Here is a 10,688-nt window from a genome sequence, read left to right on the forward strand (position 1 = left end):
GGTGTGAAATGGCTATCAAACTTTAAATGCTTATTTTTCGGAGCATCGCATTCATTTATTGCATTGAGAAAGCCCTGAGTTGGATTGAAGATCGTACCTTGGTTATACCTAAAGTCATAATGTACCCAGAAGCCATGGTAACTGGCTAGGATCCCGAAAGTTCGTTCAGGTTCAGCAGCGTGATTTTGTCATATTTATCTGCTTACCGATGTCGGTCTTGACCTTATCTTGGGATTGGACTGGTTATCCGAAACATGTCTGGTTGGTTGTTCTACCAAGTCGGTGACCTTATGCCGAGGACAGAAGGGCCGGTTGTGGATAATTATTACTTGATTCGATGATGTGAACGTTCTGGATCGAATGTCAGGGTATCCTGTTGTTAACCGGGTGTTTCGGATGATGATCAAAAGTTGGATCAGATTCCGGTAGTGTGTGAGTTTTCGGAAGTGTTTCCCGATGATATTGAGGAATTTTCACCTAACCGAGAGGTCAAGTTTGCTATTGAGTGGTGCTTGGGGCGGGACCAATCTCAAGTGCTCCTTATAGGATGTCACCATTAGAGATGGCCGAGCTAAAGTCTCAGTTAGAGGAATTGTGGGTAAGAACTTTATCCGACCAAGTGTTTCCCCGTGGGGTGCTCCAGTGTTACTGGTAAAGAAGAAAGATGGAAGTATGCGACTCTGTGTGGATTACAGGCAGCTGAACAAGGTCACCATAAAGAATAATACCCATTGCCGAGAATTGATGATCTCATGGACCAGTTACAAGGAGCTGGGGTTTTTTCTAGATCGATTTGCGATCCGGTTATCACCAAATAAGGGTGAAGGGTGAGGATATCCTTAAGACCGCTTTCAGGACTCGTTATGGTCATTACGAGTATACTATGATGTCTTTTGGGTTGACGAATGCTCCTGCAGTGTTTATGATTACATGAATAGAGTATTCCGTCCGTTTCTGGATAAATTCGTTGTTGTCTTCATTGATGACATACTGATTTACTCCAAGACTGAAGAAGAGCATGCGGAACACTTGCGGACCGTGTTGCAGATTTAAAGGAGAAGAAACTCTATGCGAAACTGTCTAAGTGTGAGTTTTGGAGAGTGAGGTAAAGATTTTGGGTCACGTGGTGAGTAAGCAGGGAATAGTCGTAGATCCAACTAAGGTGGAAGCTGTGATGGATTGGAGGAAACCAACCATAGTAACTGAGATAAGGAGTTTTCTGGGTTTAGCTGGCTATTACCGAAGGTTCATCAAAGGCTTTTCGCAATTAGCCTTGCCATTGACAAAGTTAACCCGCAAAGACACTCCGTTGTTTGGACTCCTGAGTGCGAGGAGAGCTTTCAGGTATTGAAGAAAAAGTTGACCACTGCACCTGTGTTAGTGTTACCTGAGCCGAACGAACCTTTTAAGATGTACTGTGATGCCTCACTGAAGGGTCTAGGATGCGTGCTGATGCAGCATCATAATGTGGTGGCGTATGCCTCACGACAGTTGAGACCTCATGAAGTTAGTTACCCTATGCACGATCTGGAACTCGCTGCGGTCGTGTTTGCCTTGAAGGTGTGGAGGCATTATCTCTATGGGGTTAAGTTCCAAGTCTTCTCCGATCACAAGAGCTTGAAATACCTCTTTGATCAGAAAGAGCTTAATATGAGGCAAAGGAGGTGGATGGAATTGTTGAAAGACTATGACCTTGAGTTAAATTACCATCCTAGAAAGGCGAATATAGTGGCGGATGCGTTAAGTCGGAAGTCGTTGTATGCGTCTTGGATGATGCTTCAAGAGGAAAAGTTGCTCAAGGAATTCGAGAGTCTAAAAATTGGTGCTCGAGAAGTATCTGGAACCTTGTGTTTGAGCCGATTAGAAATCTCAAGTGACTTTAAGTCCGAACTCCTAAAGGCTCATGAAAACGATGAAGCGTTATGGAAGGTTTTACCGGCTATCGAGCAAGGAAAACAGTGGAGAGTGTCGGAAGAAAAAGATGGTTATGGAGATTCAAGGGTAGGATCATTGTGCCGGATGTTGGTACTTTGAGGCAAGATATCTTAAAGGAGGCACACAAAGCGGATTCTCCATTCACCCGGGAAGTACTAAGATGTACCATGATTTAAAGGCGATGTTTGGTGGCCGGGTATGAAGAATGATGTGGCGGAATATGTTTCAAAGTGCTTAACTTGTCAAAAGGTAAAGATTGAACATCAAAGACCTTCCGGGATGTTGCAACCTTTAGAGGTTCCGCAATGGAAATGGGAAAGTATTGCAATGGACTTTGTGTCGGGATTGCCAAGGACTAGGACTGGTTTTGATGCTATCTAGGTGATTGTGGACCGACTGACGAAGTCAGCTCACTTTTTGCCCATTCGGATGACTTACACCCTTGAGGAGCTAGCTCGGTTATACATAAAGGAGATTGTGAGACTCCATGGTGTACCTGCTACTATAATCTCTGATAGAGATTCTCGTTTCACTTCGAGATTCTGGGGTGCATTTCAGAAAGCTTTTGGAACCCGATTAAGCTTGAGTACAGCTTACCATCCTCAAACAGATGGTCAATCTGAGAGGACGATCCAAACACTAGAGGATATGTTGAGAGCTTGTGTTTTGGATCAACCGGCAAGTTGGGATTGGTATATGCCGTTAGTGGAGTTTGCATACAATAATAGTTACCATATGAGCATCGAAATGGCTCCGTATGAGGCATTGTATGGGAGGAAATGTCAATCTCCGCTATGTTGGTATGAAACTGGAGAGAAAGGCTTGTTGGAGCCGGAAATGATAGCTGAGACTACTGAACAAGTTAAGAAAATCCGAGATAGGATGCTTACGGCGCAGAGTCGCCAAAAGAGTTACGCCGATCAGAGGCGGAAGCCCTTGGAATTTGAGGAAGGAGATCATGTTTTCCTTAAGGTTACTCCGACCACAGGAATAGGTAGAGCGATTAAAGCAAAGAAGTTGAATCCTCGATACATTGGTCCATTTCAGATCCTGGAGAGGATTGGCCGGTGGCGTATCGGGTGGCTCTACCACCTCATCTTTCGAACCTGCACGATGTGTTTCACGTGTCACAGCTTCGGAAGTACACTCCTGATGCTAGCCATGTGTTAGAACCTGAATCAGTTCAGTTAAGAGAAGATTTGACGCTTCCAGTGGCTCCAGTTAGAATTGACGATACTAGTATCAAACGATTGCGTGGAAAAGAGGTTTCATTAGTCAAAGTGGCTTGGAGTCGAGGCGGTGTTGAAGAACACACTTGGGAACTTGAGTCGGAGATACGAACGGATTATCCGCACTTATTCTCAGGTAATTGAATTTGAATTTTGTGGGCAAAATTCCCAATTAGGTGGGTAGAATGTAAGACCCGGTTAATTAATGGTTAATTAACCCATAAATGAGAATTTATTCTAGAAAGCCAAAAATGTTATTTTTATGGCTAAATGTGATAGAGGAAATTGAGACGAGAATTTCGGTACCAATTTTATAGAAATCGGACCAAGATTGGACCGAACGGGCCAAACCGGACCAACCGGACCCAAAGTGGGCCCTTGGCCCAACATAACTAAACCAAAACCCTAGTTTTCAGCACTCTCTCTCCTCACACAACACCAAAACACGCTGAAAATGGAGGCTATGGAGGGAAGAACACTCTCTCAAGTTCTTTCTCTCACTTGATCTTCAAACCACCATAACTTTTGATCTAGAGCTCCGATTGCCACTCCGTTTGCGGCCACGCGTTCACCGCGGAGTGCTCTACAAAACCCATACAATTAATCTTGAGGTAAACCACGTTTTACTGTTCGAAATTCCAGCCCTTGATTTCGAGTTTCATGAGCAAAAATGTTGAGATTTTGGGTTCTTTGATGTTATAGGACCCAACTCTCTTGAAGGAGAAGGTTAATCTTGTCTCCTTGGACCTTGGGTGTGGTAAGATTCTCAACTCTAGTGTAATTTGTTGTTCTATGAGGTTTGGGTATTGAGATGTTGTGTATGGATATGATGATTGTGGCTTAGGTTGTGTATATGTGAATATTGGAGCTTGATTGGTGATTTTGGAAAGCTTGGAAGGGGGTTTTGTGTGATAAAATCTGTTCTTGGAGGTGTTAAGACCTTGAGAGCTTAAGGAGAAGTGGTTTGGAAGTGCTCCGGTTAAGCGTGGGAAATCGGCTAAGGTATGGTTTCAGTTTCCCGTATCTAATATGTAATGTGGTAGGAAATACTTAGGCTAGAGGCCCTAAGATAGGCATTGAATTGTTGGTGTTGTTGAATAGTTGAGATATATGATGTGTTCATATATGTGATTATGAATATTGATGCCTTGATTGTGTGGAATATGAGAAATGCATGTTGTGATATATGCTTGATGGATGATTGAGGTTGAATTGATGGGTGGTACCATGTTGATGGTGAGTATGATGTTGATTATGTATAATGATGGTTAATTGGAAATGGTATTATTGGAAATTGGGATGAGGAAGGATGTATGACATGATATTGTGTTTGTCCTTTAGCCATTTGATTGAGAAGTGTTAAAATGGTTGGATGTGGTTTTGGAAACCTTGGTAAAGTGTCAATGTGTGAGTTGAGGATGGCTTGTTGTTGATTTTGGTACATTTTGAATGATTTCAAAGAGAAGGGTTGAAATTGGCATGTTTGATTGATTTTGAAAAGAGTTGAAAGTGGCTTGTTTTGAAAATGGCACCTTGTGGTTTTGTATGAAAACATGGTTTTTGGGCATACTTTGACGGGACATAACTTGGACTACGGATCTCTGATTTGTGCCAAATCTGTTTAGAAATGAAATTGGATCCGGGATGTCCATGCCGTTCGAAGAACGGGTGAAAAACGATTTAAAATGAGGAAGTTATGTCCGTCGGAAGATTGGGGTTTGAATATGTAAATTCTGCAGCTTTTAACTTAGAAAATTTTTAGCAGAATGACCCCTCGCGCGTAGGCGCACTTGGTGCGTACGCGCCGTTCTTCGAGAAAGCGCCATCCACGCGTGCGCGTACGCGTGGACCTGTTTTCATCCCAAAGTTGATTTTTGAGTTTTAAAAGCCAAATTTCATACTTCTAAGCCTCCGATCTCACCACTTATGTCTTAAATCATTATGATATGCCTAGCATGAGAAAAAGGGCTAGTGAATGTGGTAACTTGCGAGTGAAGCAAGGGAAAAATGAATGATCATTGAGGATCAAAGATGATTATGTGAGATGCGGAGAATGGCGGTGGAAGTGCTTGTTGTGCCATGGGCCGAAGGGCCGTAATTGTTAATGAATTGGCTGGTTATGGATTTAACCGTGAGCCGGATGGCTAGATTATTGCCGTGTTACGGCGGAGCCATGTTTATGGCCAAGTATAAATGCATATATGATGTTGATTGAATTGTGAAGGTTTGCACTTCCACCATTGGAGATGAGGGTTTCCCTGGGTAGTAGCAATGGCTAGCCACCATGTGCTCCAGGTTGAGACTCGAAGCTCTTTTGACCCTATGTCGTAAGTGTGGCCGGGCACTGTGAAAGGCCCGGATGAGCTCGCCCCCATAAATATTCACCAGTGATGGTGATGGATAAATATTCACCAGTAAGGGTGATGGATATGGATCATGATTATGATCAAGTTTATGATGAGTATAACTCGAGTTGGGGATGCACGACAGAGGGACAGTCCAATGGCTAGCTACCAGGACTTGTCGGGTTGGCTCTATAACCGACAGATGATATCATCAGCCACTAGGGACAGGCATGCATCATAAGCATACTACATGAATTGTTTGAGATTGCCTATTTGACTGCATATTACTTGCTATTTGTCTAAATGTCTTAATTGTTCTTATTTGTAAATCTCTTGTCTGATATAACTGTGTTTGCTATATTATACTCCTGCTGGTGGTTGGGAGGTCTGAAGGAATTGGAAAGGGAAGTATTAGTTAGACTGAAGAATCTTTAGTCAGTTGCCACTTACGGTTTAGCTTGTTTATAAGCTTTGATATTATCTGGAGGAAGTTCTAGGATTGCCTTTGGCTTTCCTCTATTATTATGTATTATATATGTGGAAGCTGTTACCGTGCTGGGGACCTCTGGTTCTCACCCATGCGGATTTTGTGGTTTTCAGATGCAGGACGCGAGGCTTCTCGTTGAGGCATGCTGGAGACTTCTGGATTAGCGAAGATCCTTTGTTCTCGGGACTCTATTTTGGGATATATATTTTGTTTAGATACTTTTATCTCCATTAAATAATACAAACTGTGATGACTCCTTCTAGAGGGGGATTTTGGAGATTAGATTTCTGTATTTGTGTCCCTTTGGATTTCCTTTGGGGTTTCCCTTATTTTATTATATGTATATATTGCTATGCTCGAACCGGTTATCTTCGCCGCCGGATTTTGAGTCTTGATATTCCTGTTTTTGATACTCTTTATATATATGATCTTGCGTTAGCTTATCCTTTGCTCATTGTGTTAGTGATCGGAGTGTTGCGCTTTCGAGTTGCGGTTTTTGTTTACCCCTTTTTTCTACAAGGCTCCTAGTTATAATCAATCATTCATACTACTATACGTACTAAATTTTTGTTTTAGAGGTCGTAATACCTTGCCATCTCTGAATTATGACTTAAGCATAAGTCTCTGTATGGTAGGGTGTTACATTATGGTATCAGAGCAGTTCGTTCCTGTAGAGCCTGAGGAATGGACTGACTATGCTTCTGTGCATTCTCTGTATGTGTGTTATGTGCTGTTAGTATATCTACTTGATATAGTTGGCATAAACGTTCATGAGCATGCATTTGGGACTTTGAAGCACTAAACTTCCGATATTGAGACTGATCAACTTAATATCGATTGTTTGGTGTGTATAGGAACCAGATGGCGTCTCATGTACGCGGTAGAGGCCGTGGGAGAGGTCGTACTAATGCTCGTGTGCCGGAGACTAACCCTAATGACCCGGTGAACTTTATGACTGCGTTGGAGAATATGGCTGCTGCTATGCAAGCCACTGCTGAGGCTCTTGGTCAACAGATGAACAACCATGGTAATGACGGAGGTGGAGTTCAGGGCCCGATGACACTGGCGAACTTTTTGAAGGTTAATCCACCTAAGTTCAAGGGAACTACTAGCCCGACTGAGGCCGATACATGGTTTCAGGCTATAGAGCGAGCACTGCAAGCACAAGTGGTACCTGAAGGACAGCGTGTCGAGTTCGCTACCTATATGCTCACAGGTGAAGCGTCGCATTGGTGGCAAGGTATCCGACGCCTCCTACAGCAGGGTGATGATTATATCACTTGGGATGTCTTCCAAGAGGAGTTCTATAAGAAGTACTTTCCGACTTCTGCTAGGACGGCCAAGGAGCTTGAATTGTTGCAGCTGAAGCAGGGTACTATGTCCGTATCTGAGTATACTGACAAGTTTGAGGAGCTGTTCAGATTCTCTCGTATGTGTCAAGGGACTCCGGTGGAGTATGAGGAATGGAAGTGTGTTAAGTACGAAGGAGGACTCCGGAGTGATATTTTCGGTTCGGTGGGGCCAATGGAGATTAGGACTTTCTCCGAATTGGTGAACAAGTGTAGGGTTGCTGAAGAGTGTGTGAAGAGGGCAGCCGCTGAGAAAGGAAGTCACAAAGGATCATTTCCACAGAACCGAGGGAAGAGCTTTACACCTAGAGGTCTGTCTTTCAAGAGGGGAGGTTCCTTTAGGAGGCCCAACAACAACTACTCCCAAGGGAAAAGGTTTGGGAAGCAGCCTCAGAATGATCAAGCTTGTACTAGGTGTGGGAGTCACCATCCGGGAGTACCATGCAAGGCCGGATGGGGTTTGTGCTACAATTGTGGAAAGGCGGGGCATAAAGCCGCAAGTTGTCCGGAGAAGCAAAAGCAAGGTGCTGGGAAAGCACAACAGACTGGTCGGGTGTTCACCACCTCAGCTGTGGGTGCAGAAGGATCTGAGACACTCATTCGAGGTAACTGTGAAATGGCTAATCAAACTTTAAATGCTTTATTTGATTCGGGAGCATCGCATTCATTTATTGCATTTGAGAAAGCCCATGAGTTAGGATTGAAGATCGTAACCTTAGGTTATGACCTAAAGGTACATAATGCTACCCATGAAGCCATGGTAACTAGGCTAGGATGCCCGAAAGTTTCGTTCAGGTTCAAGCAGCGTGATTTTGTCCATAATTTAATCTGCTTACCGATGATCGGTCTTGACCTTATCTTGGGATTGGACTGGTTATCCGAGAACCATGTCCTGGTTGGTTGTTCTACCAAGTCGGTGTACCTTATGCCGGAGGATACAGAAGGGCCGGTTGTGGTGAATAATTATTACTTGAATTCGATGATGGTGAACTGTTCTGGAATCGAATGTCAGGGTATCCTGTTGTTAACCGCGGGTGTTTCGGATGATGATCAAAAGTTGGATCAGATTCCGGTAGTGTGTGAGTTTTCGGAAGTGTTTCCCGATGATATTGAGGAATTTTCACCTAACCGAGAGGTCAAGTTTGCTATTGAGTTGGTGCTTGGGGCGGGACCAATCTCAAGTGCTCCTTATAGGATGTCACCATTAGAGATGGCCGAGCTAAAGTCTCAGTTAGAGGAATTGTTGGGTAAGAACTTTATCCGACCAAGTGTTTCCCCGTGGGGTGCTCCAGTGTTACTGGTAAAGAAGAAAGATGGAAGTATGCGACTCTGTGTGGATTACAGGCAGCTGAACAAGGTCACCATAAAGAATAAATACCCATTGCCGAGAATTGATGATCTCATGGACCAGTTACAAGGAGCTGGGGTTTTTTCTAAGATCGATTTGCGATCCGGTTATCACCAAATAAGGGTGAAGGGTGAGGATATCCTTAAGACCGCTTTCAGGACTCGTTATGGTCATTACGAGTATACTATGATGTCTTTTGGGTTGACGAATGCTCCTGCAGTGTTTATGGATTACATGAATAGAGTATTCCGTCCGTTTCTGGATAAATTCGTTGTTGTCTTCATTGATGACATACTGATTTACTCCAAGACTGAAGAAGAGCATGCGGAACACTTGCGGACCGTGTTGCAGATTTTAAAGGAGAAGAAACTCTATGCGAAACTGTCTAAGTGTGAGTTTTGGAAGAGTGAGGTAAAGATTTTGGGTCACGTGGTGAGTAAGCAGGGAATAGTCGTAGATCCAACTAAGGTGGAAGCTGTGATGGATTGGAGGAAACCAACCATAGTAACTGAGATAAGGAGTTTTCTGGGTTTAGCTGGCTATTACCGAAGGTTCATCAAAGGCTTTTCGCAATTAGCCTTGCCATTGACAAAGTTAACCCGCAAAGACACTCCGTTTGTTTGGACTCCTGAGTGCGAGGAGAGCTTTCAGGTATTGAAGAAAAAGTTGACCACTGCACCTGTGTTAGTGTTACCTGAGCCGAACGAACCTTTTAAGATGTACTGTGATGCCTCACTGAAGGGTCTAGGATGCGTGCTGATGCAGCATCATAATGTGGTGGCGTATGCCTCACGACAGTTGAGACCTCATGAAGTTAGTTACCCTATGCACGATCTGGAACTCGCTGCGGTCGTGTTTGCCTTGAAGGTGTGGAGGCATTATCTCTATGGGGTTAAGTTCCAAGTCTTCTCCGATCACAAGAGCTTGAAATACCTCTTTGATCAGAAAGAGCTTAATATGAGGCAAAGGAGGTGGATGGAATTGTTGAAAGACTATGACCTTGAGTTAAATTACCATCCTAGAAAGGCGAATATAGTGGCGGATGCGTTAAGTCGGAAGTCGTTGTATGCGTCTTGGATGATGCTTCAAGAGGAAAAGTTGCTCAAGGAATTCGAGAGTCTAAAAATTGGTGCTCGAGAAGTATCTGGAACCTTGTGTTTGAGCCGATTAGAAATCTCAAGTGACTTTAAGTCCGAACTCCTAAAGGCTCATGAAAACGATGAAGCGTTATGGAAGGTTTTACCGGCTATCGAGCAAGGAAAACAGTGGAGAGTGTCGGAAGAAAAAGATGGGTTATGGAGATTCAAGGGTAGGATCATTGTGCCGGATGTTGGTACTTTGAGGCAAGATATCTTAAAGGAGGCACACAAAAGCGGATTCTCCATTCACCCGGGAAGTACTAAGATGTACCATGATTTAAAGGCGATGTTTTGGTGGCCGGGTATGAAGAATGATGTGGCGGAATATGTTTCAAAGTGCTTAACTTGTCAAAAGGTAAAGATTGAACATCAAAGACCTTCCGGGATGTTGCAACCTTTAGAGGTTCCGCAATGGAAATGGGAAAGTATTGCAATGGACTTTGTGTCGGGATTGCCAAGGACTAGGACTGGTTTTGATGCTATCTAGGTGATTGTGGACCGACTGACGAAGTCAGCTCACTTTTTGCCCATTCGGATGACTTACACCCTTGAGGAGCTAGCTCGGTTATACATAAAGGAGATTGTGAGACTCCATGGTGTACCTGCTACTATAATCTCTGATAGAGATTCTCGTTTCACTTCGAGATTCTGGGGTGCATTTCAGAAAGCTTTTGGAACCCGATTAAGCTTGAGTACAGCTTACCATCCTCAAACAGATGGTCAATCTGAGAGGACGATCCAAACACTAGAGGATATGTTGAGAGCTTGTGTTTTGGATCAACCGGCAAGTTGGGATTGGTATATGCCGTTAGTGGAGTTTGCATACAATAATAGTTACCATATGAGCATCGAAATG

This window comes from Arachis hypogaea, chromosome 12, assembly GCF_003086295.3.
Source record: "Arachis hypogaea cultivar Tifrunner chromosome 12, arahy.Tifrunner.gnm2.J5K5, whole genome shotgun sequence".
Classification (NCBI taxonomy): domain Eukaryota; kingdom Viridiplantae; phylum Streptophyta; class Magnoliopsida; order Fabales; family Fabaceae; genus Arachis; species Arachis hypogaea.